Source organism: Protobothrops mucrosquamatus, unplaced genomic scaffold, assembly GCF_001527695.2.
Source record: "Protobothrops mucrosquamatus isolate PMUCROS unplaced genomic scaffold, P.Mucros_1.0 scaffold1610, whole genome shotgun sequence".
NCBI lineage: Eukaryota > Metazoa > Chordata > Lepidosauria > Squamata > Viperidae > Protobothrops > Protobothrops mucrosquamatus.
The window spans coordinates 24,439-51,907 of record NW_015387773.1 but is presented as its reverse complement, the minus strand read 5'-3'; the positions used below and the strand labels follow the sequence as shown (position 1 = coordinate 51,907).

Sequence of the window (27,469 nt, the reverse complement as noted above, 5' to 3'; positions counted from 1 at the left end):
ACCTCCCTTCGACCAGTCCGCTCCCACAGAGAGGGCCTCCTTAGAGTGCCGTCGGCCAGACAATGCCGGCTGGCGACCCCCAGGGGGAGAGCCTTCTCTGTGGCAGCTCCTGCCCTCTGGAATGACCTACCCCCCAACCTACGTACAGTTGCGGACCTGCGCCTTTTTCGCCGAGCCCTGAAGGCCCATCTATTCCATGCGGCCGGCCTGGCGTAGTTTTATTATGTTTCAGTGGGTTTTTGTTTTTTTTTACGGGTGTGTTTTTAGAACAGGCCTGTTATTTAATTTGATTTTAAAACAAACTATTTATTTATTATCGTGGTTTTTAGTATCGCCTGTTCACCGCCCTGAGTCCCGCAAGGGAGATAGGGCGGTATATAAATTTAAATAATAATAATAATAATAATAATAATAATAATAATAATAATAATAATAATAATAATAATAATAATAAATACAAATCAAATAAACCACATTATGGTTTAGCAACACTGTCAAAATACTAGTAAAGCTGTATTACTATGATACTTCTCATCTTTCCTATTACCTATCCTTATCTTCTTATGACTATAACTTTGCTGCTTGTATCTTACAATTGATATTGTTGTTTTTTGTACCCTAGTATGATTCATGTTTTTTGCTTAGCTAGTACTCTATGACTATCACTAAGTGTTGCATTTTATGATTTATGATGAATGTATTTTCATGTTGTATATGATCATGATTATCATTATTATTTGTATGTACACTGAGAAGTTATGCACCGGAAACAAATTCCTTGTGTGTCCAACCACATTTGGCCAATAAAGAATTCTATTCTATTCTATTCTATTCTATTCTATTCTATTCTATTCTAGTCTAGTCTAGTCTAGTCTAGTCTAGTCTAGTCCCAGAAATTGTTAATCAACACCAAGTCAAATTGAAAAATTAAGGCTTATTACCACTACACCTGACTCACTCATGCAGGGGCATCTCATAGGGCATGCTAATTTCTGTTGTAATTTGTTTCTACTATAGTCTTTCCCTTTAAGATTTAGGATTATGCTTCTATACAATGCCTTCAATGTCTTTTTGACTTCTAATTGCAATGCAAACTTCATTTTGCTTTTCTATGTAGGTTCATTGAAATTTGAACAAAGTCAGCTGATTTTTATTAAGTCCAAGATGTCATTTTGGATCTTTACTGTATATTTGATAACAAGGATGTGAAAAATACATCTGTAAAAAAAAACTAGTTTTCTACTCTAATGCACCAACTCTCACAGCCATAAAAAAGAATTGATCATCACATTGCATAATATAATCAAACTCTGATGCTATATACAGTACATTATACTTTTTTTTTTCGTTTTAGGAGCTGGAATGGCCATTACAAATGTTGGAGGTTTTTTTCAGTCAATATGTCACTTGTGGTGCTGCACCAGTTATACATGCTTCACATCCCCAGTATGTAAAATAATCTACTTGTTCACCTACTTTGTATTCTATTTTTATGGCTCTATTGGGTACATCAGGTGGAATTAGTGAAAACATTTCATTTCATCAACATGTATCAAAGGCTGATTTTGGCAGCTTCGCTTGCTATACAACGAATCCTTTTTTATAGTTTCCCCTGAATGCTAATTAGGATAGCCACATTGTCAGCAAATAATAATGATTTACAATGTGTAAAGCCAGCGACTGATCATCCATAGAACACAAAACAGAAAATGTGTTTTACTACAGGCATGGAATAAACTCATTGTACTCAAAAGTTTGGCTGGACTGGCTCCAGGCAGCTCACTGTTTAACCAAATCAAAACCTAGAACTTCTGGGTATCTGTGACACAAGGTTCCAATAGTTGAAGAACATACAAGAAAGGCTGGTGCACCCTGTCCTTCTCTAACTTCATACCCACCTGCCCCTTCCCCAGATTGTACCAGCCTCTTTAGTCCTTTGTTTTGTTTTTTGGCACTGTGGCTCTTCAATTTCAGGGTAGCATGCCCACATGCTTCTTTTCCTTGATCAAACATCAGTCTTTTCCTCTCCAATTTGCTACTGGTGCCACCATGTTTGACTCCAAGGTAGCATAACCCAACAGTCCACATTTATCGATTTGTCATTCAATCGTCTCAATGCTTTCCCTCCCTTTACCATTCTGTTGATAGCACTGTGAACTGCATACCATCATGGTTTGGCCTTTTTCCCACTATCTCCTATATTTTAATATTTAGTTTTAGAATATACATACTCTGGTTCTACTTCTAATATGCATATTCCAGAGTCATGTTCTTTGATCTACACATGTCTGTATTCCATGCATGAAACTGTTGCTACAAAATAATAATAATAATAATAATAATAATAATAATAATAATAATAATAATAATAATAATAATAATAATAATAATAATAATAAAAAGTTGGAAGGGACCTTGGGGGTCACTGAGTTCAACCCCCTGTTCAGGCAGGAAACCCTACACCATTTCGGACAGATGGCTGTCCAGTCTCTTCTTAAAAACTTCCAGTGTTGGCACATTCACTGCTTCTGGAGGCAGGTTGTTCCATTGGTTAATTGTTCTAACTGTCAGGAAGTTTCTCCTTAGTTCTAAGTTGCTTCTCTCCTTGATCAGTTTCCATCCGTTGCTTCTTGTCCTGCCCTCAGGTGCTTTGGAAAATAGCTTGACTCCTCTTCTTGTGGCAGCCCCTGAGATATTGGAACACTGCTATCATGTCCCCCCTCGTCCTTCTCTTCATTAAACTAGACATACCCAATCCCAGCAACCGTTCCTTATATGTTTTAGCCTCCAGTCCCCTAATCATCTTTGTTGCTCTTCTCTGTACTCTTTCTAGAGTCTCAACATCTTTTTTACATCGCGGTGACCAAAACTGGATGCAGTATTCCAAGTGTGGCCTTACCAAGGCATTGTAAAGTGGTATTAATACTTCACGTGTTTTGCATATTTCTCAAGTCCATGAACTACAAACAAATCATACTTTTTCTCAGTCCCTCTTGGCAGACCAGACCAGGCAATCAACTCTCAAGGAGGCAAAAGCTACTTTTCTGGAGATTGATCATAACAACAGAATCTTGAAAGTCTTATTCTTCTGTACCTCCTACTGCTTCTTATAGTTTAGCGAATTAGAGAAGCCTCTACCTGAGCTACTTCTAAATGGTATCTCGCTGTGTTTTAAGAAATACTTTAGTCTTTTTTATCTAGACAATGGATCCTACATATTTCTGTCATGGTCATTTTCCTTATTCCTGACTTATACATCCCAAAAATTGAAGGTCAACATGAAATTAAACATGGCTTCCAAGTAAGCTACAATCAAAAGGTCTTAATCATCATACATAAAGAAAAGGAAGCCAGAAGAAGCCAGGACCTTATATCTAGTCTTCCTTATGATCTAAATAACATCCTAGTACTGACTACGTATATGAAATTGTTTGGCTTATTCTACATAACATTTTGCAAAATCTGCATTGGAAGAATGTATAAAAAGTATATTCTAACAGACAGCATGGTGTAGTCTTCAATTTGTTGGTTTAGAATGGAGAATCTGAGGTTCTAGTTATCCTTCACCCCACTAAGCAACTTTGGACTAGTAATTTCCAACTTTTCTCATAGAATTGCGATTGTAAAAAAAAAAAAAAAACCAGCAGAAATGAGTGCCATACATGCTGCCTTGAGATTCTGAAGAAAAGGCAGGTATATATGTCACAACTAGATGAATTATGAAAGAACATCAATCACCCCATTACAGAAAGAAATCCTGCTGCAGTTTTACTTTAAGATCATTTTCTTCTCCTCTTCCGAATAAATGACTTTCAGAGAATGCACAAGGTCACATTTAGTCATTTCCGTTAAAAGCGATAAAGCCTTTATTTCTTGGAATATTAGAAGCAGTTGGTTCTTAGGAAAAAATAAACATTAGCATTCCACTTCAAAAATAGTATATATTTGCAATTTGATCTACAAAAGTAATGCATTGTTTATCATAGCACATCATCTATTCATCAATTTGTGGGAAGCCACTTTTTATAATAAAAATAGAGATTTACATCACATTAAGAAATTAAAAATAGCAACAATTCCAAAGGTTTCAAATGCAATATACTAAAAGGCCACACAAAGGTGATATAATTAAATGTCTATTGCACTTAAAGATAAAGATATTTAGCGTATACAATGTATTATTTCTGACCATATATACAAAACAAAATCCAAAAGATTCACCAATATTCTGTTAAGGGGCTTGTTAAATATTATGCTTCAATTCTCATTAGATTGTCCCTGATATAAATAAAATGGTTTACAACAATGATTTATTATGTTACTCTGTGAACACTGCAAGCTTATACAACTAACATTTGGTTTGGTTATTTTTTTACTATCCTAAACTGAAATTATGAAACTACACTGAACATAACATCAAAAAGCTTATAGTATTAAAAGTAAGCTTGTTCATACATGCAAACCTAATCTCCAAAAGATAGATAGGTGGGAATGCGCAAATACCACTCTAGGTACAGTCATCAAAACTCTTATCTATTCTTAGAATCTCCAGATTTTTGCAAGATAAGCCAACAACATATACAGAAGTTACAACAACATTTTACATGGAGTAGGATTCTTGGGAAGTATTCAGGCACTGAACCATATATTATAGAAATCGTGATAATGATTATTTTAGAACAGAAGCATTGACAAGAGACTATTTTTGATAGCATACTTAATAGAAAACAAGTAGATCACTACGAACCTCAAACTAATTGATGATCTCATCCAGCGCCCTTAGACAGATCTTAAACAGCAGGGTTGGGATCACTGAGTCCTGAAGAACTCCACAGCTCTCCCTCAACTCTCCCTGCCTACTTGTATCAATTGCAATTGCACCCACAGAGAACTGAGGAGAATCAATGCAATTCAGTGCTATCCACCCCATACCCTGTTGATGGTCTAGAAGGATACCATGATCAATTGCTTCAAATGTTCAGAAGGATCAAGGAGAACTAGAACAGCCACATCATCCCCATCCCAACAGAGGTCAATGACAATGCAATCAGCTCTGTCTCATTACTATATTCAGATTTGAAATCTGATTTAAATTGGTCAGAAGCCCAACCACCTTTTCAACAACCTCCCCTAAAAAGGAAAGTTGGAGACTTCCTTTTCCAAGGCTGTCTTTCTAAAATTTGTCATGGGATGTCTTCATCACTATCCATCAACCACAAGGATATACCAGCCTTTCCACTGAAAACACCATACATTTTCAAGAGAGAAATGGGTGCTCTAATTTTGCAAAATGCATAATATGCTTTTTGCCCAATATTTTCTTCTCATGATGTTGAAATAAAAGCAGAGGGGGGGCTATTTTGGTCTTGTCAGCTTGGAGATGGAGGTACTGAAGGTCATAAAAGGAGTATTGGCATATTGCAAGCTTTGTTGATCAACATCACAATTCTTTTTCTTCTGTACATTAGTCAAATGCTTTTAGAGGAGACAATTAAAAAATAAGAGTAGACTTAATTTGTATATCTTTACCATCTGTCATTCAGAGATGGACTGCCTATGAATATTGAAATTTAATTTAATTGATTTATAACATAAAATATACATTCACATAAATCAGGGGTGGGGAATTATGGTCCCTTTATGACCTGTGGACTTCAAATCCCAGAATTTTTGAGGCAGTATGGCTGGCTCAGGAATTCTGACAGAATTATGACCTGTGGACTTCAACTGCTTGATGTAAATAGTCCCCATGCTTGATGTAAATAGTCAACATATATTCAAACTAGGACCACCTAAGAGGTTCTTTGTGTCCATCATGAAGCACAGAAGAGAAACATAATTTTGTCGGAAACTCATCCTATATCTACATTTTAAAACTTCTTAAGGATAAAATCAGGGATTTTAGCAGGCATGGGGGTTGACTAAATGAGTTATTATATAACATTGGAAGGATTGTAGGAGGAGAACTGTGTTACTCTATGATGACAAAAAAAATCAGAACGGCTCTGTTAGAACCTTTTGTAACACATTTTATTTAAAGCCAGAAGCTTTCGTGAACTGCAGCTATTAGACACTGAATAGGTAGACTGATGATAAGATTTAAATTGGGGGAAGGTGGAACCAAAATGGGGAAAGGGACAGGAAGATGGTTTTGCAGATACAGGTCTTATTAACTAACCCCTGTAATGATTTAAATATTTTACTAATATTTGAAGTGGTCCTACAATTTACCAATTATTAATTGATAAATTAAATGTTTACTTATTTTTTAAATGTATATATGCCAACCATCTCACTATCAAGCAAATCTTATTATTTAATTATTTGACTAAGGGTCAAAAAAAGAAGATTTTTGAGCAATTTGGTACTTTTCTGGAATTGTGTTGTTTTTAACATAATTTTTAGGCCTGTCTCTGATTTTTTTTTTTAAATTGTTTTATCAATTTTGGAGTTGTGTTAATCTTACAGTGCTGTTGCGTGATTCAAATTTTTCTTTTCTGAGTTAGTTTAGCATAATAAAAAACACAAACAAAAAAAGTGTTTGGAAATACAGCAATATACACATCCAACTTTAGGTACAAGCTAACTATATAGGGCAGCAATAGTAAAATAAATCAATATGCTGCTGGACTCCAGCAGTCCCTGAGTGAAGACAAATTCCATTTCTAACTCTTTAACTCAAATTTGTATTTATGTCAGAACTTGTACTTATAAACAGACTGCCTATTACTAAAAATGCTGGGCATCATTGTGCTTCCTCAAACTCATGAAGGCTAAAGCCAATACTCTCAGGACATCTCTGGAGATTCTCAGTCATCCAGGTCATGGTTGTCCCAAAGATACTTTTTCAAGAGGCAATTGGACTATCTTGTTTTTCTTTGAAGACATTTCGCTTCTTATCCAAGAAGCTTCTTTAACTCAGAGCTGAAATATCTTCAAAGAAAAACAAGAAAAGTCCAGTTGCCTCTTGAAAAAGCACCTTTGGGACAATTCTCTCAGGAATTGCTAAAAACAGGCTGTATATTAAAAACACACAGTAGTTCCTAAAAGTATCATATGGCTTCAGTGTCTTGTCAGCTTGAGGAAGGAGAATGCCATCCACCATTCTTAATAATAGGCCATTTGTACATAGGGATTGTCCTTTAATCAGACATTCTTAACCCACGGACAGTCTGTATAAAGTTAATAAATTATTTTTATTCAAGCAATGAGGACAGTTATTTATTACAACACAGTTTTAGGGTGGCTTGGTGAGCAATCTCCCTCCATGCATAAAAATATGTGATTATCAATAGAAGAGAATATCTATAGCTCAGGACTGAACCGTGGATCCCCTGGTGCTCTCTGAGCTTAATTATTTGCAGACACTTCTTTACTTAACTAGAAGGATAGTGGGGTTTGTTCCTTGTTTTCAATGCTAGAAGGTAGTGGGGTTTGATCTGTTTATATACATAGCTTGCCTGTCAGTGTTGATCAGTGTGTTGTTTTCCTCTTGGAAGTTCCTTGATCAAGCTGTTCTTTATTGCTTGTTTGTCGAGTTGGTAGCTCCTTAATTAGGATATTGTTATGAAGATGTTACCTATTAAGCTAAGATAATATCTGCAAACAAACAACAGAGCTCAGAGAACATTAAGGACTCCACATCTGAAACTGGCCCAACCCAGTTACCTTTGAAATTTCTTACAAAATTCTGCTATGAAACATTCTTAAAGGAAGTGACAGGAATGTTAAAAATCATATAAATAAAAAGATTACACCCCATAACAAGAGATGGTACCAGTACTATTATTATTCCATTAAAACAAGGTACAGAAGGAACTTCATATGTAAACTTTTTTTGGGGGGGGGATCATGGTTTGAGAATACATTTGAGTGCCACATTACAAAAGCTGCACCAGTTGTCATGCGATTTCTGACTCCAATTCGAGGGGCTCTTTTCTTCCTATAAAGCCCTTCATGACGGAATGAATGAATGAATGAATGAATTTCATCATTTTTTAAAAAAAATGCATGCTTATTATAGCAATTATGTATACATTATTTAAAATTAATGATGGAATTAAAAGGCCTACAGAAGGAAAAATGGTAATTTGCGGATATAATGGAAATACAGTACTTTTCTTTTAACAATGCACTATACAACAGTTGATATGAGTTACCTATAAATGTCTGAATTGGGAGGAAGGAAGTAAACAAAATATCACGGAAGATAATTTTCAAGAAATAAAAATAAAAAAGTTGCAGCTATTCTCTTGACATAATTTTTCAGGGTCCTTTTTTCCTTTTTGAAGGTATATTATTTTGTAAACACCACTGTATCTATGTATACTTTTCTTCCATTATTTTAACATAATAAAATTAAAAACAATTTTTTCCAGACAAATGAGGACATACAGTAATTGCAGTTTTAAGTACCTCTATACCGTTTCACTGAAAACAGTAGAGCTCCTAATTAAATCATTGGTTTTCTTATCTGTAATAGTTCACCATAAACTATGACGTCAAAGAGCAGTAATATATTATCTATGGATAGTGATATAGTTCAGGATATAAGAGGTAGGCTAGAACGTTTCAACAGGATCCAATACACAATAGGATCTTGCTTTATTGAAACCAAATGACGATAGTAAATAAAGTTCTATGTCATGTTGTAATTCAGGGAATTATGATCTGGAATGTCATTAACTCCATTAAAGCAATATTTTCCAACATGACAGTCTCCCAACGTTGATGGGATACAATTTCCATTACCTACAATCAACTTGCCCATGCCGGCAGAGGTTATGGGGACTGCAGTCCGATATCTCTGAAAGCTGCCATAAAGCTGAATTAAATATAGAAAGCACTTACTCATATTGCTGAAGAAAAATGAAAAAGAGCAGGTGGGTTAAATAGCAGTATGAAGGAGAAAAATACCAAACTGCTGAGGAAGCAATCCTGCCAAAAAGTTTTTAATGATATTAAAAAGACATGCCAAGAAGTTTGAAAAAAAACCCAAGAACAGCACAACTTATGCATTCATCTCCATATAAACCAGTACAATCAGCTTTTGACCTTCACTTATAACTAAAGACTAGCATTTTACTATGCTTGCTTTCTCTCAGAGAAATTTTAACCTACATCTAATGTAACATTGCCCACATTTATTTTCTACTTATGAAATAAAACTAATTCTTGCTAAAATTTCTGATTGTTAAAAATTCTCTGCCCTCCAACAGAGGATAAAATGATCACAAGCAGTGTTACTCAACATTATTTTCCAATCTACAATGCCCCCTTCACTTTGCCCAACAATACCCAAACCCTTTGCCTTCCCCAAAGCACCTTGTTTTAAATGCCGCCATGGACCTTCTTCAGTTTCAATTTTCTGGGAAGAAACCTGGAGAATTGCTACTAGCTCTTCCAAATTTCTCAAATTTCTGCAGGTGGTAGGTATTTTTTCTCTGCTGTATCTGTTTCTCTTGGTAGAAGATAAAGATGTCCTTAACTGCAATGGAAATCTCTCCTCCTTTACAATGGTTTGTACAAACATCTAAGGTCTGTACAGTAATAAAGTCTCTGGATGGCTGTGCAAGACAGATGTACAGCATCCCCGAAGCAGTGTCACGGGTGCTTTATGTAGAGAGTCATAGGTGGCCAGGAGACCTACTTTCAAAATAGAAGGAAGAATCCCAGTGGGATTCTTTTTTAAATGAAGTTCTAGTTTCTTGTTTTGGCCCACATAAGTCTAGCTTTTCCATACTACCCGAACACATGTTAAGAAGAATGTAAGTCACAGAGCTGCAACTGAATTTGCTTTTCAACTTCTGAAGAACTTGGATTTGCCCCTAAAAGGACTGAATCAGAAATGAATCAGAAAACTGAATTATAAGATATGTTTGTTAAACTGTGCGTGTCAGTTCCTTTAAAAAAAATCTCTACAACAACATAGTGCACAGAACATTTACTGTTTCTACAGCAATCAAGTGCTTAAAGGTTGCAAAAAGATCCATTTCCAAACCTAATCCTAAAATCTTAGCCAAGCAACAGAGTCTAAAACACAACACCTGCCTCATCAGTATTTCATTTGTCAAGTTCTCTGTTAAAATCCAGGTTACACTACAATTATGGGCAATCTGCAGCCATGTTATTTAGTCCAAATTTTAATAAAACATATGTCAAATAAAAAGAAACCTTTTTAAACATACTATATTGCATCAAAATAGCTTTCTGCTCTGTGGAAAAAGGCAAATTTATATAAATCGTAGCATGTAAAGAAGCAATACACATTTTTTACAACCTGTATTTTTCATAAAACCCCTGTATCTAAGGAAATATGAAAATAGATTCTAAGCCTTGCTAATCTTTAAAGAGTTCTTAGAGGCATCTTTAAAGAGCAATATTTTAGTCTCATTCTTCATAACTATTTTACAGATATGTCAGCTGTCAGGAGTTACATCTGGCTGGGAACTGCTTGAGTACAATCAAATCCCTATGTTGTATATTAGCAAAGGGAAATCTTATGGCAATTAGTTTAACCCAGGGGTAAGCAATCTTGGCTCTTTTATGACTCGTGGACTTCAACTTCCAGAATTCCTGAGAACATGTAATGTGCCACTCTCAAAAATGGCACCTGAGAAGGTTTATATAAAAATAAAAGGATTTATAACAACACACCAGCAGAGCAATCTTCTCACTGACCACCACATAAAAAGGAAATGCTTCCTTTGTCTCTATAAAAGACTCAACTTCTCTATTGGGCTGTTAACTGAAATGCAAATTGTAGCTAAGAATAACCCCTGCTCCACTGGAACAATTTGCTAGAACGTTTATAATTTCAAATCACTGAAATAAAAGAGAGATTTTGATCCACATATTTCAAAGCATAGTAAAAAGCATTTTAATATGAAAGCACTCTTTTTAAGAATGTGAACTAGGACAATAATGGACAAAAATAGTAGATTCCTTCTTCAGCCTCTATATCTACCGTAGTAGTGGGGAAAAGGGGCAAAATATCTTCTAGAAATTATCAGACATGTTACATTTGTGTCATTCTTTACCTTATGCAAAAGAAACAAACAAACAATGCAAGTTATGGCAAATCACAGATGGCCTCAAGCCGAGAGGAATCCTTCAGGGGCAGAATAGACCCAATTAATAAATATCAGCTTACAATCGCCATATGGAAATAAAAAATTGTTATACTTCATATGCTCCAAAGGTTTTGTGGGGTAGAGCAGAATGAGCAAAGTTTGAGCAAACCCTGATTCAACTTCTAAAGAGAAAATGGGCCTATAAATTCAACAGCACTTTGATTGGCTATAAGTAGTTGTGTTTCAGCAAGTTTTCTGTATTTGTGATACAGCAATTGGAAAAATGCATCAGGCAAAAAGAATGCCTTAAGTAAAAATACATAGTGTCCTGAATTCAATCAACCCTAATGAAACAATAACATTGTTTCCACACATAATGCATCTGCAAAATTTATTTCATAGAGTATTTGAGTTAAAAGAAGAAAAGGAAAAGGAAGATTTATTCTTATCCCTCATGGCAAAAAACAAACAAACAAACAAATGTTAGCATAACATTAATCTGTAAGCTTGGTTGAAGTTATGCTTCTAAATATGATGAAGTGACGGTGTTAATTGCTATGGATACATTGCCTTTCATAACTACTGTCTATGGATCCTAAAAAATGCACCCAATTAGCTACGCCCATTAAAACAACCACTGCAATCTATTTAGTTGCAATAATCTGAATTTTACAGAATTAGAATATTCAGCTGCCATTGTTCGTCTTTTTTTAAAAAAAAAATCCAATATTTCAAAAAGGGAAAAATTCAAGTGGTTTTCAGATCAAACTATCACAATAGTAAAAAAAAACAAAAAACTATAGAGGATAAAAATGCTGAATAAGAATATAACAACTAAACAGAGACTTCTAGTGCCAAACAAAAATGAACAAGGGAAAAATGGTTCAACTGAGAATATCAAGAAATAGGGGGAAATAACAGGAAAATTAAAATGAGGATAATGGCATGAACAGAAGAATAAAAGGAGGATTATTTTTGCATTACTGAGTACAGCAGGGAATGAGTATATAGATAAAACTCGAATAGGGGATATATTAAGGCTAGCAAGACTGCCAGAATACCTAATTGTTCCTTTGAGAAACCTTTATGGTTAACTATTGTAAGAAGTGAAAGTGGAGAAGCAGAGGGGCTGTTTCTCTTTTCCTGAATAGGGAAAGAATACAGACAAGGAGGCCTACCATCACTGAATATGCTAATAGAATATATCTCTGAATATATTTATGAAGATGGGCATGAATGTGAGGGTGGGCAGCTGGTATCAAAACTGAAGGTCACAAATTGAAATAAGTAGATGACACTACGACAGTCTTGTACAGTCAGCCAACCATGATTGTGCCAGAATAACATAAAGACGACAAGCCTTCTACAGTCTCAACTTGTAGAAGACAGTACAAATCACTGGTGACAATCTTGCCTCAAAGCCTATTATGAAAACTAAAATGAAATGAGAAAAAACATTCCATTTGATGTGGTTAATGTTAACTACGGAGAATAGAAAAGATGTCAGTCAAAATCTCAGCATACTTACAATTGATAGAGAAGAGGTGAATATGGGCTGAAAAATAGATTGACAGTATGTTGGAACAGCAAAGAAGAGGTTAATTCTAGAAAGGAAGACATGGCAAATGGATGATGATTAGAAAAAGCTACTATGCTGGGCAAGATTGAGGGAAGCTGAAGAAGGGTAGGTAATGAATAAAATTTGATGGATTAAAGCAGGGGTGTCAACCTCAATTTCATTGAGGGCCGCATCAGCATTGTGGTTGCCCTCGGGGGGGGGCAGGTGGGTGTGGCCAGGGTGGGTGCGGCCTACTGGGTGGGTGTGGATGGATGGGTGTGGCCTACTGGGTGGGCATGGCCAGCTCTACATCGTTCACATGAAGGGTGCCTGTGGGGGCCTGGGCAGGAGTGGGACAGATCTGAGGGTCTCTGGCAGAAGGGGGTGGGACCGGGGCAAGCACCAAGGCATGGTCCATTTCTTCATTCCTCACAAAGGATGACACCTCCCCAGCATGCACCCAGAGGGCGGGGCCGACACGGCAGGGGCTGGTTCCTCGCCGTTTCTAGACGGCCTTGTGGAGCTAAGACTGAATGTGTTTCAACATAGATAGCCACCACAAAATTGTATATTGGCTCCCGGCCGGCCTGGGCCAGGGCTAAGGCAACGGGGGCCGTTCCCTCACTGTTTCCAGGATGGCTTCGCGGGCCATATGAAACCACTTCGCGGGCTGCATCCGGCCCCCAGGCCTTGTGTTTGACATGTCTGGATTAAAGAAATTACAGGGATGTCCTCAGAAGAGCTATGACTTATTGGTGGATAGGTCAAGACAGAGTCTGACAAGGTGGTACCTATCTATTTCCTAAAAGCAATACCTTAGAAGCAGAGCTAATATATCAACATACTAATTTGCAATCTAGGCTGTGTGCAACCCAGGAAGGACCCTGGAAGAGAAATTTCTTACATTAGCCTATATTGTGGATATTATTTTAGTCCAGCATTTATTTAATTACATATACTGTATAGATATTGTTTGGAGGGAATGGATAGCAATTAAAGCATGTGGAGAGTGCTAGTAAAAAAAAATAGCTTCTCAAAAAGAAACAAGGCACAGGTAGTCCTTGATCTATGATTTGGATTGGAATTTCCATCATAAGTCAGTGCAGTCATAGAGTGAGTCATGCAGTCATAGAGTGAGTCATGACATAAGCAGACTCAATTTTATGACCATTTTTACCATGGTATTAAATGAATTCAGCTTCATCAACTGACTTTGTTTGTAGGCTGCGGGTTGAGGTTGCAAATCGCAATCACACAATGTAAGACTCTGCAACTGTCATAAATGCTAAACGCCCAAATTGTGATCATGTGACTGCAGGGGTGGCGTGATTGTTATAACTTTGGAACAGGATGTAAGTCACTTTTTCCAAGGCTGTTGTAACTTCAAACTGTTGTGAAATGAATAGTTGTAAGTCGAGAACTGCCTATATTATCATCTTTGGCTTTTCTGAGGTTCCTAAGTGCAAGCCAATTTCAAAATCTCATTTTTTTGTACAAGTGGGTAGAATATCCTTAGCAGTAACTAAGTTTTTGAAAGCTATTGTATACAAACATTTTTAGGTAACTAATGCTCACTGAGGAAATATCCTTCACCTATTAACAGAGAAAATACAGTCTACTTATTTAGCTCCATTGAACAGATATTTCAATTGGAAACAGAGCTGATTCCAAAGCAGCCTTAAAGTCCTAATTATATATCAGCATTGATTCTTTCCTTAGATCCATACCTCACTCTCCAATTCTTAGAAGAAAAATAAAAAAACTGACATTCTTCATTAGGTAGAAAAAGAAATAGAAGTCAGAGACAAGAAATTGCCAAGTAGAAAACTTGTGCTAATATAAACCTTTTGCCTGCATTCCAAAACATTTTCTAAAATATGACCTGCTCTGCAAATCCTGTTGAAAAGAAAACTTCCATTTTAGGTATATGAAACATACAGAAGCAAACATTGGGAGCAAGAATGAGGGGACCAAAAGGCAAAGGAAACATTGATTTCAACACAGCCTATTATATTCTCCTCCTATGGCATTTTTCAGATTACTACTACAAAAGTCAGTAATCTTTTAGAAAAGTTCCACATCACCACTTCTCAATCTTACTGGACCAGCAGCAGTGACATTCAAAAAACAGAATGAACAAGAGATCAGTGCCATTTTCATCTTAATCACTGCAGTTGACAAGCAAAACATGTGGGACACACTTGCATTCCTATTTCCAAAGGTAAAACTATGTCCACTCTTAATTCATTCAGAGACATTACATCAGTGGTGGCGAACCTATGGCACGGGTGCCAGAGGCGGCACTCGAAGCCCTCTCTGTGGGCACACGCACTGTCTCCCCAGCCCCGCCTCCTCCCACGGCCTCACCAGCAGCCCTCCCAGAGGAGAATCGCCCCTGGGCGTGGCCCACGCGAAGCAGCGCAACCAAGGGCATGGTAGCCGGGCAGCGGGGACAAGACTCTGCCCTTGCACCCCGTCGTGCGCAGATGCTGCTACGGGGCATGGGCGGAGGCCGTGGCCGCCATGGTGCTGCTGAGCTGCCTGGGTGATCTGTGGTGGGCCGTGGAGGTGGTGGGTGGCCCAGTGGGCAGGGTGGAGCAGGGACAGAGGTGTGGGGGGGTGGTTTTTGGGCACTCGGTCTCTAAAAGGTTCACTATCACTGCATTACATCAACAGATCTAACAAGTACAACCAATCAACAAGAGAGGACAAACATCACCTTTCATCAATGTGGGAAAGAGAGAAGATAGATCTTTAGAAGCCAATACATATATTCAGAGATATTCTTCTCTTCATCTCTAAGTTCTCACAATAAATCAGAGATGTCTCCAAAATCTAAAGAAGCCAGCAAGTGAGAAATGAAAGTTTGTCCTGCATAAAGGCTTCTCCAATACTTACAAATAATTTTACATCTGGGGTCCTTGGTGCTCTCTGAGCTTGCTTGTTTTCTTGCAGATGTTTCGTTGCCCATCATCAGTGCTAGTAAAGAGTGCAGTTTGCTGTCAGTTTATATTCTGGTGGTTTGCCTATCAGTGTTGGTGGGGGTGGTCTTAGAAATTCTTTGATTGGGTTGTTTGCTGTTGGCTTCTTTGACAGTTTCTTGATTAGGGTATTGTTTACTTGATTGTTGGTCTGATGCTAACCTTGGAGTTAAACTAAGCTGATGTGGGTGCTGATAGCTGGTGGAGAGGTGCTTGGGTCTTTTTTTTCCTTTTTGGGCTGGGTGATCATCCCTTTTGCATAGTCTATAGATGTTGTTAATGTCTATGTGTCTATTGATGGCTGATTTGTCAGAGTGCCAGACTTCTAGAAATTCCCTGGCATTTTTGGACTTCGTTTAGTTACATGTTCCCAATTGAAACTATGGTTGCATCTATCTATATGTTGTGAAGTTAAAGAGTTTTCATCATGTCTTCTGACTGCTAGTTAGTGTACGTGGGTGTGTTCTGCCAGTCTTTTGCCTGTTTGTCCTACATAGTGGTCGTTGCAGTCTTTGCATTGTATGTTGTAGATGACTCCTGTTTGTTCTTCTGGGATTATTGGGTTTTTTGGTCTACTTATGATGTTTCGAAAGGCTTTAGTTGGCTTGTGTGCTATGCTGATTCCATGTGGTTGTAGTAGTCTGTGGATGGTTTTTAAGATATTCTTGATGTATGGCAGTGTAATTCTTTTTAGGGTTTGTGTTGGTTGTGCTCTACTGGGTTGAGTAATCAGGGACTTTTTGATAAAGTTGTGTGGATATCCATTTTGTTGGAATATGTTGCATAAATGCTCTGTTTCCTTTTTCTGCTGTTCCAGGTTGCTGCAGTGTGTTTGGGCTCAGCTAAATAAAGTCCTTATGCAGCTTCTCTTTTCCCACATTGATCCAATCTAGGTTAAACAAGCTCAGCAACAAACAAAAGAGAAGATGGGCATAGAGTCTGGAGTCCTGGTTTTGCATGTGGTAATTTGCTCGGTTATGGGAAGAGATAACTACTGTGGTCGTGTTCTCTCCAAAACTAGAATCTTCCTCTGCCAATACTAACATAATTGATTCTAGTTTGGGTCATCATCTCCTTGGAATATCATTTTCAAAGAATCGTCAAAAACAAAACAAAATGAAAACACATCCCTCTCCCAATCAGTAGAACTATTCTGCACTATAAATATTTACATTTCTTTGAATTTTGAATTCTGCAGTCATTAGCTCCTCAGAGAATGCATTAAGGAGCATGACAGTTGAGAGAATGATGTTGTGCAGTGTAAACTTATAAGCCTGCAACTGGGACATAATGCAATGCCACAAATACAAAATAAGCCACTTTAACCTGCCCAACAAATGGGCTACCCACATGCTTTACATTTCTGGAACACACACCTATCACACAGAACGATTTGCTAGTGGTCACTAAAAATACGAATTATTTCCCCAAATAGAGAATTAACTGCTCAAAGTGACTGGGGATCTGTGAGAATTTCAAAGGAGGAAAGGTAGAAGAGTCACAAAGAGAAGAGTCGTTAAGAGAAGAAAGTGATGAAAGACTATCTTCTCCAGTCTGGTGCATTTTGAATGGGCTGATATAAAATCCTAACATGCCACTCAAGCCAAATTTGCACAATAAATAACTAAATCATCAAGTTTCCAGTAGTCCCCTATAGTATTCCTCAACCTTCACAACTAAGATGTTTGGGCTTCAACTCCAGAATTCAGAGAGTTGAAGCCCATAAGTCTTAAATGTCTATGAAGATTGTCAGTCATCCAGGTCATGGTTGTCTCAAAGGTACTTTTTCAAGAGGCAACTGGACTTTGTTTTTCTTTGAAGATGTTTCGCTTCTCATCCAAGAAGCTGAGTAACAAACAAAACAAGGAAAAAAAACCACTATCCTTCTGGTCAAGTAATGAAATGTCTGTAAATAATTAAGCTCAGAGAGCATCAGGGAATCTCCAGTTCAATTCTGAACTATAGATATTCTCTTCTATTGATAATCACATATTTTTATGTATGGAGGGAGATTGCTCAGCAAGCCACCCTAAAACTGTGTTGTAATAAGTAACTGTCCTTATTGCTTGAATAAAAAATAATTTATTACCTTTAAGAATGTCTGATTAAAGGACAATCCCTAAATACAAATGGTGGGTGGCATTCTCCTTCCTCAAGCTGACAACTGATCTCTAGAGGGAGAATGTTCCAGGGGGCAGATGCTACAGCAGAAAAGGCTCTTCTTCTAGGCCCCACCAGCTGACATCCTTTAGCCAATGGGATCTAGAACTTGCCCATTTTACTGGATTGGACAAGATGGATAAAAATAATGGGGAGATAGTATTTCTTAAATTATCTTGAATAATCAAGCCACGAAGCGCTTTAAAACCTGAACTACACCTGGAACAAACTGGCACCAATGAAGCTCACAAAGTTGTGGGGACCCATGCACCGAATAACCAGTGCCACTGACTACCCATGTAACTGCATTCTGCACCAGTTGAAGTTTCTAAATGTTTTTCAAGGGCAGCCCCATGTAGAGTGTATTGCGGTAGTCCAAACAGATGGTTACAAAAGTCTGTGTAACCACAAGCAATCCAGAAACAGTACCAACTGCCACACAACCTGAAAGTATACAAACTGCCACACAACCTGAAGGTATGCTCTTTAACTAAGAGATGATTGCACACTGAACAAAAGATGTAAGATCCCTGGCATTGGATTTCCAAAGTCATTTGGTCCTACTTGGGCTGAACTGAAGCCTGCTGCACCCCATCCAGACTTCCACAACCTCTGGGCATTAAGACAGGATGTCCATGGAATCACTCAGATAGCTTGGGGTGATGAAATAAAAACAAGTGACATAGGCAAACAGTCACCCCAAACGGTCAGATGAACTCAACCATATCATGTTAAGAGGGGAGAGAGCCCGAAGCCTTGTGGCACCCCATGTACAGCCCATACCCCAGACAGTGGGTTGTACCTCATCAACACCAACTAGAACTGGTCATGGAGGATAGAGGAGAACCAACACAATACAGTGTCACCCACTCCCAGTCTCCAGAGCCGGTACAGCTGGATACCATGACTCATGGTAAAGGCCACCGAGAGGTCAGGAAGAGCAAGGATGGATGCCCTATTCCCATCCAATCCCACCAAAGGTAATGCAAAATATTGGTTTTATCTAAGTGATTGGACTAACAAAAAATGAACTATTTTTGTTTCCCTCTCTTTACTTCACATTTTCCCTTCCCTCCCCCATCTTGCTTCTATAGTTAATCATCTTTTTCTGTCAAAAAGATCAGCATGAAGAACACCTTGCCATGGTGATTATTTTTAGCATGGACTCCAACACTAATTGTCAGGACTGTGAGTTTCAAGCAGAGGCACCAAAGAATCAGCAGAAACAGGAGTCAAGATAATGCACACTGGTGTTTTATATTCACAGAAATAATTCCTTATTTAGAACCTGAAAGCCTGTCAAGGTCCAAAATTAGCTCTGAGAAGATAAAAACGGCACTTCTCACAATATATCAGACCAAGAACCAACAGCTAGAATACTTGTTCCTTTATTCCAGTGAATTACACAAATCAACTCATTTTGTCAAAAATGTACAATATTTGTCAAATCCTCAAATGCCGCATTACAGCCTTGAGAAAAGTGGAGCTTGTTGCCTGCTAAACCAGCCTGTTTCAGTCTAATAACTGATGTGTGGTTGGGATACCCGCTGCATGTCAGTAGCATCCTTCATTGTTATATTCTAAGAAATGCTTTGGGAAAGTGAAATACTTCCTGCCACAATTAAACGTGCTGCTAGGATCACAAGGGACTAAGCCTCAACATATGCAATTGTGGGTAAGTGTGGATTGCTGTAACGTATTGGTTTAAGGCATTTTTACATCATCGTTTTCATTCCCCGAACACTGACAAATATATTTTGACTCTAAGCCTCATTTGTCATTAATTTTGAAAGGCCTCATAAGCCAACCTTCACTGTTTCCCACGTTCACTGGAATGTGCAAATAGTTGCATGCCACCAAATATACCATTTTCTCCATAAACATAGTTTGCATCACACTTTTTTGAGTTTTGGACAAACATGAGTGGACAGGAACTGCAAACTCATTCAAACAAAACAGACCAGGGACTTAGTATGGCATCAGGAGGTGGCTCAAATATCTCAACTGGAAATATTTTACTGCACTCAGTAAATCCAGTCACCTAGCTATATGTAAAGAATCACAAATGTGATCCCAATCAAATGTAGTATTAAACTCTTGAGAAAGGAAGTTTCCCAAGTTGTACAAATAAACACACTACTTATTGTGATCTAGCTCACATGACACATTAAGTTATATTGCAGTTTATCTTAGCAGATCTTCTGAACCCAAACCATGGGCCAAATTATAAGTTACTGACCTGTAAACTTGTTAGCTAGCTTCACTTAAGTCGCATTTAAGCAAAGTAAAATGATGTGAAGAGGAAAAAAAAACTCTGCTCTTATTGTTCCCACTTTTTCAATTTTCCTAGCAAAAACATGGTGAGGTTTTATTTTGAAAATAAAGAGAAAATATTGAAAAATATTACCCACAGCTCTCCCTACACATGGTAGTTCTATCTGTCCAGAAATCACCAACCAAAAGAGAGAGAGATTGATTCTAAAGCATACTGAGCATGTTGTACAAACATGGTATATATTAGCATCAGGGATGGATTTTAAACATACATCTCCAGCCATTTTCTCCACCCCACCAGTCTATGTTGAGAGAGAGTGTGTCATATACAAGCTATCTCCAAGGAAACTCAATTTTTCATAACAAATGTGTTGCTCTATCAGATTTCAGCTCAAAGATATATAGAACCAAGCTACACAGAGTGACCAAATTTATCAAGAGAGTACTGCATATAAATCATATGTGGCTCCAGAGGCTCTTAGATGAAATGATTATGCCAATCCTTTCCGGTTTGGGTTCAAAAGATAGCTCTGAAGAACGATCAATACTAGGAGAGGCAGAAGAACTGCGATCCTGTTGACACCAAGGGAACCCTTGATGGTTTATGATACCATCTATCACAATAACTTGCTGAAGAGCTTGGGAATGGTTGGGGGTTTGGATCCCTCTTTCCCTTCTATCTAAAGGGAAATGTCTGCTCAGATCATTAGAACTGTCTTGTCTTCCATTTCATTAACCATCTAAATGAATCACACCCTAATGAACCCCAAGATCATTTGCAGATCTTGAACTAACTGTCAGGAATTATCCTAATACCAAACTAGTTCAGAGTTGATCATCTCCAGGGCCTCTGTGCATCTTCAGGCTACAAAAGGCTGGATACTGGAGAAAGAGCTGAGAAGTTAAAAGTGACTCTGGCAGCTGAACTTCAGAATAAAAGGGCATTCCCCCTTAAAGGTTTTTTTAGGCTGGGGTTTCTTTCAGATCTAGCACTGACACTGGAAAGTGATGTTATATCTGTGGAAAAAAAGATGTTGATAATGTTGATGTATCCCTACTTGGAAGAAAGACCCTTGGTTTTGATGACTCATTTGCTGATTTGATGATCATTTAGCATCTTCCCAGAAAAAGAGTTCTCTAGAACTTAAAAGGTTGCATGCTATTTTGTGACCCTGACCAGCATCCTAATATGTGTTGGCAGAGAGTTATGACAGCATTTTCTTTTAAAGAGTTTCTGGTAATAAGTCACTCTGTTTCAGACTATCTGGATGTCTGTTGCTTTTATTTCCATTTACAATTCTCTAGCCTTATTTAAGATTAGCAGGGAAGCAGAGGTGGGCTACAAAACTCCATTCTTCTCAAAATCTTCTCACCCTATTTCTTGATTTTATATGACTGTGACACAAGCACTTTTTACCCCACTATGCAGCACATAGAACACTTGATGTACTGTTGTTCATTAATAGTTTAATAAATATCTATTTCTAGGCTTCCATACAGTGCATCGCCTTATTTAGATTTTTTGTGACAGCTATTACACAGCTGTTTTTCCTATGCTACAAATATTTGCTCATTAGAGCTTCCTTAACAATTCAAGACTAAAAAAAACCACTTGGGTTTATTCCTAGTAATGAAGATACTGTGTAGTTCCATCTTCTCCCTTGAGAAGACTGCAAACTTCCATTCCAGTGTTAGATGAGTTATAGTTTACTGTTAAATCCATATTGATTTATAATAACCATTGTGTCTTGAAGCAAGCCATACCAATCACCATTAACTGAATTCAAATAGACTGCTAAGCCATAATATTATCTATTTAGCATTATATTGAGGCAGGCTACTATAGTTTGTTCAGTAAGCCAGCTATAAATCAAACCATTCTATACATCATGTGTAATATGACAGATAAACTAAGTAAGCATATTGTAAGCAGCCTGGAATTTTGTATATTTGATGGGCAGCTATATAAAAACAAATAAATCAAGGTTAAATAAGTCAAGATTTAACATGGTAGCTAAATCTAGCAAAGTCTACACCAGGAATAGAGAATCTATCGCCTTCAAAAACTGCTGAACTGCAACATTCAAGAGCTCCAGATGCTGGGTGTCCATCATTGGATTAGCATAATCAATAGTCCCTTTCAATACAAGGCAATTTCCTACATCCTAACTTCGAAACACTAATTTAACCTACTAGCACACAACAACTCAGGGCAGAATTTACCATGTTGGTGTACTTAGTAATATCAAATAATTATTTCATTACTATTATATTTCTTTTCTATTATATATTGGAGATATTAATTGCATTTTCTGCTTCAGGTATTTTGAGCAATATCTGATTATTAGTCTTTAATAAGAATCATACAATCATAGGGCTGGAAGGAAGCAAGAACCAGCATGCACTCAAATTACCACCATTCTAATATGTATCACATACATTCTTTTAATGGCAGTAGTATATCAACAGAAAGTTACAAAACACACATTGGGAAGTATGTAAGAACTTTTTATTTAAAAGGTCCAATTATTGTAGTCCAGGTAACCACTAAATATTTAGATTGTTAGTTACCAAGACTTTAAGAATTAGGCAACTGAAGTCACCCATCTTTTGACCATTTAAGACCATTCATAGGCAAATCTGAAACAACATTCATGCATATGTTTATATAACATGTTCAACTTATACAGCAAATATTTTTTAAAAGCTTGATAGAAACAAGAGCCAGCCTGCACTCATTCTATTCTAATATATATCACAAACATTTTTAATGGCAGTGGAATACTTTCAGACAAGAAAATATGCAATTTATCTGCTTTAGAAAAGAATCTTTAACATTTACAATTATATTTGTAATATTAAAGAGAGTTCTTTTTGGACATGGGAAAATGTTAGAGGACCTGTGTACATACAGAATGCAACCTAAGACTGAGATAAATGACTGATGAGCTCTTGATTGTCATCTTATGACAAAAGGTAATCTAATCTGCTTTAAAAAGAAACAAGACCTACCTTGCAGGGATATGGTGAAGATTACATATAGTGGGGTAGATTTAAACACTGTGCTATGTTGTATGGTTTGTGTGTATTGGTTTATTATGTTGTATAAACTCAAATATTTTCATTCATGAACTATGATTTTATGGCATGGTAGCATTTTATATAAACTCAGCCACTTCCATTTATAAAATATGATTCATGGCTTAATGAACTGCATGAACTTGGCAAATAATAGTTAAACACAAATATATATACTCAGTCCAAGAAAACTGTAGTTCCATCTGACATGTGCCCCAGAGTTCAATCTTTGGTTAAAATTAGACACTCTGTATGGTAACTGTTGGATGGGCAAAGAGGGGACAGAACCACGACAGGCATATTGTGATATTGTCATGCAAATAATGTAATTTACACCAATTGTGAAAGGAGGGGCACAGAATCATGAAGTAAAATCGTAAATAAAAACACTAGTACAGAGCCACAGTGTCAATAAGGACCAAATATTAAATAAGTACAAGTAAATATGAATGCACAATTCAACCCCTCTTCAATCTTCAAAGGCATTCTGGAAGGCCATCAATAAGGATGGGTGACCTTTGCTTGAGTAGGAGGCTATTCCAGGACGTTGGGGTCACAATTGAGCACAACAGTGTCTGTAGGTCTCTGCCAAGACTGGGAAGTTCTCATGAAGCTTTGTCCAGGCAGGGTCACTTCTATCAGGGAAGCAGATCTGCTAAGGTCAAGGCATAGATGTGGCTGTTCAGATCAAACTAGCCTTTCAAACTGTACCTGGGACCTTATTAGTAACTAATGTAGCAACTACTCCATTTCCCTTAATAAAATGAGAACGCTAAAGCCCCCAGCAGTAACCTACTGTTCTCTTTAATTATGGTTTGCAAAGCCACAATAGCTGTTTTCATACAACCTTCTTGCTAAACCAAAACCAAACAAACCACAGATTCAAGGAAAAGGGAGCCATTTCTGCTAACCCAAGGGCAACCTTAGTCTTTATGATGCATGTCTCCAAAGGTGAGCGGGAAAAGATCCCATTTTGAAGCTGTATTCAGGGATTTAGGGTGAACTGGGTTCCATAACAGTGTGCTAGCCTTAAGACACTCATTTTTTTCCTTTCAAGTCTTCCAAACTGCAAAAACAACTTTTGACTTCATTCGCTCTGTGGGCTTCAAAGAAAAACTGGAGATATTGGAAGATTACACCAAGTACAGTCTGGAGACCACATGCAATGCGTGATTAGTTGTTCCGCAAATAGTTTGGTTATTATAAGCACTTTGAGCTCTGTAAAGTGCAAAAGAAATATCTTCATAAATAACCTTGCTCATTAAACCAGCTTCCTTACCTGGGATTAGAAGCTACTAACTACAAAATTAATTTTGTAAAAGGAATCCATAGAGAAACCAGGAAATGACAGAGCAGCTAACATAGTATCTATATGAAAAAAAAGATGGAAGAGATATCATTTACAGAGCAAGAGTCATGCTGAAGAGAAATCTATAAGACTTCTGCCTGGGGCAGAACAATTAAGGTTAGGTTCTGTTCATACAATATAAGCCTTGGTTTGTTCAAACCCAGTTTAGTGAATAAGCCACAATTGGTTCATTTCATATAACTTAAGGCATCGCTAGCAAATCATATTAGCTTGGCTTACTCAACACAATGATACTTTAGACAAGCATGCTGTACACACTCAGAAAACAGAGTGAATTGAATAAACAATTAATCACAAGTAAGCAATTCAAGTAAACAGTTTGGAAGCATTGATTGCTAAAAAAAAGTAAGCAACACAACTAAGGCCTCTTGTTTTTTGCAAAGGCAGGAAGCAGAGGCTGTACACATCTGGGTGAGGATAAGCAACAAGAAACCACGTTTGCAGGTGATACAACATTTTAAATGCCTAAATATCACAACAGGACATGTGGCACAAGATGGTTGTAAGTGAACCAATTATTTTAAGTTGAACAACTTTTTTGTCCTTATTCACACATCATGGAAAGCTGTAAAGTGGTCTGCCATTATTAATTTACTACAATGTATAAACTTAGTTCTTGTGTTTTGTTGCACAGCTTAGCATCTTACAAATTCAGCAATTTATGTTTACTGAATAAAATGTAAAGAAACGATGGCTTCATGCAAAAACTGGGCATCATCAGTATAAACAATCATAGGAATTGGATTGTGGTGGAAAGCACAACAACAAAGAATGCCCTTTCAGTATGCAGCAGAACAGAAAAAAGTTAATCCCATACTACAGATCAGGAAAGGGACTGACATTTTAACTGCTTATGTTATCTTTAAATAAACACAAAGTATCACCATGCTAGGAGCCATGAAAACATAACTCTTTTTAATAGTTTTTATCCACACAGGTTTCTACATAGGCAGGATTGAAACACCCAAATGCCCAGAATTTCCACAGCTGAGTTTGCTATTGCTTGTATGACTATCTTGGTTTATCTTTTCTGTCTCTCCAAGAAATACAGGCTAGTAAGTTTGTACATTACAACTCAATCGCTTAATTAACTCTCAAAAAGTTATATCTCCAGGCTAAGGTTGGAAGCACCTATGCAACGCAACTTTTCACTCTAACTTCAGCCAATCGGGGTCAGCTTTCTTCCGCTCTTCTTGAAATAAACGCGATCGAAACTTAGGAAGTCCCGTCGCTCCTCAGAAGGCAAAAGTTTCCTGCCCCAACTCAGTCGGGCCGGACTAAGCCTCTCGGCTGCTCCCGCACAAAACAGCAACCCGGGACCTAAGCACGGGATTTGCACGAAACAAGACCGGTTTAAAGGGGAAAAGCAGCAGATGCGGAGCTACAACCGAGTTTTAAGACGCCTGGGAAGCCCCGAAGGCTTCCTGTGTTTCGCTCGCCAAGCACCAGCTAAATACTGTACGCGCAAACCTCGTTCACATCTCCCTCAACTATCCGCACCCTTATAACGGTTTGCTGCACCGGCGGCCAGGCAGGTTTTGTTTGTTTGTTTTGTTTTAACTAACCGAGGAGACTTTCTTCTTACAGACGACGCCTTTTCAACTAGGTTTGTTTCTCCTTGCAGCGCCCAAACGCTCTTTTTTTTTCAGGTGGCGAGGGCTGCTGCAAACTTTGGGGTGGGAAGAAGAGTGGCGGGCGGAAAGCAGCGCCCTTTGAACTGTTGCTTCTTTCCACCACCGCCAAAGCCACCATCCCTTCGCTAGAAAGGGGATCCGGGGAGCCTGGTGAGGAAGGAGGAAAGCGCTTTCCAGGGGGGCACAGCGTTTAAAGAAGCTTGCCAAAGCCAAGGGTGCGGAGGGAGGGGGGCCACGGGCGGACTTTAGCTGGGCTGTCATCTCCACCACCCTCTTTTCGCCTTTACCTGATTGCATTGGGGGCTCGGCTCGCCCTGGAGCTGGAGCGAGAAAAGGGTTATTAGCAGCTTGGTAATCCCATGTCCCTGAATTTGCCGAATTCCGTTAGGGATGCAGGCTCAGCAGCTCCCGCTCCAGCTTAAATCTGAGCGGGGAAGAGAGAAAGAGAGAGCTCAACAGCACAGCCACATGGTTACTGCACTCCTCAAGCGCCGTGCAGCTGATTATATACTCCCGACTGGTTTCATGGGCAATGTAGTTCCACCGAATGAATTATACCGCCCTCTGCCAGCCGATGGAGTCTCATAAAAGGACTACCGCTCCCAGCATGCTCCCGGCTGGAAGGACGGGCCGCTCAAGAGGCTTGGCAAACAGAGCAATGTTTCTCTGTCAAATCAAAAAGAATGTTCGGCGAGCGGACGGTGGAAGCGAAAGTTCTCCCTTTACGGCCATTGGTTGAGTCCTTTTTTCGCCTTTCTCTGCCATCTGCCACTAACCAATTCTTCGGTTCAGAAATACTTCCCACCCGGTCCCGCTATTAGAAGGAGTGGAGGAAATTTTGTGAGGAGTGTTTCTCTCCAGCCCCCTCCCCGGTGTTTTGCAACTTGTCAACTCTTTTCTGAACTTCCTGGAACAAGCCATCTGCGGCGTCATGAAAGGCTGTGATAAAAGCATAATAGAATTCAGTGAAGTAGATGGACTTTTATTTTATGTCAGGTTTTATTTTATCAACTTGATATGGCCGTCCATCTCACAAGTTACATTGGGCAGCATACAATAGTCAAAACAATATAAATACAGTAATTATAAAAATACAAACAGTCATTATTTAAAAATATTAGTAAAAATTAAAATATACAGACCACAAAGCATGGAGAAAGTAAGAATATCAACCCCAATGGTGGTTACATTATTGTTGTAAGCTGCCGAAACTCACTTGACATCTTAGGATGGCACCACTTCCCTGGGACCCCCCAAGCCTGGGGACACAACTAGGTCTTAAGGAACTTCTAGAACATTAAACGTACAGTATAATGTTTTTTTTAAAAAAATTATGAGCCATC

The 27,469-nt window shown here is 38.1% G+C and overlaps 1 protein-coding gene across 1 annotated transcript in view; it reads right to left on the bottom strand.

Moving 5' to 3' along the window:
• Positions 1-26,457, bottom strand: part of ITPR1 (inositol 1,4,5-trisphosphate receptor type 1) — a 229,458-nt gene extending 203,001 nt beyond the window's left edge. The window contains exon 1 of the mRNA XM_029285403.1: positions 26,414-26,457. The gene's annotated coding sequence lies outside the window, so the exon portion shown is untranslated. The remainder of the gene's footprint in view (positions 1-26,413) is intronic.
• Positions 26,458-27,469: the final 1,012 nt, after the last annotated feature.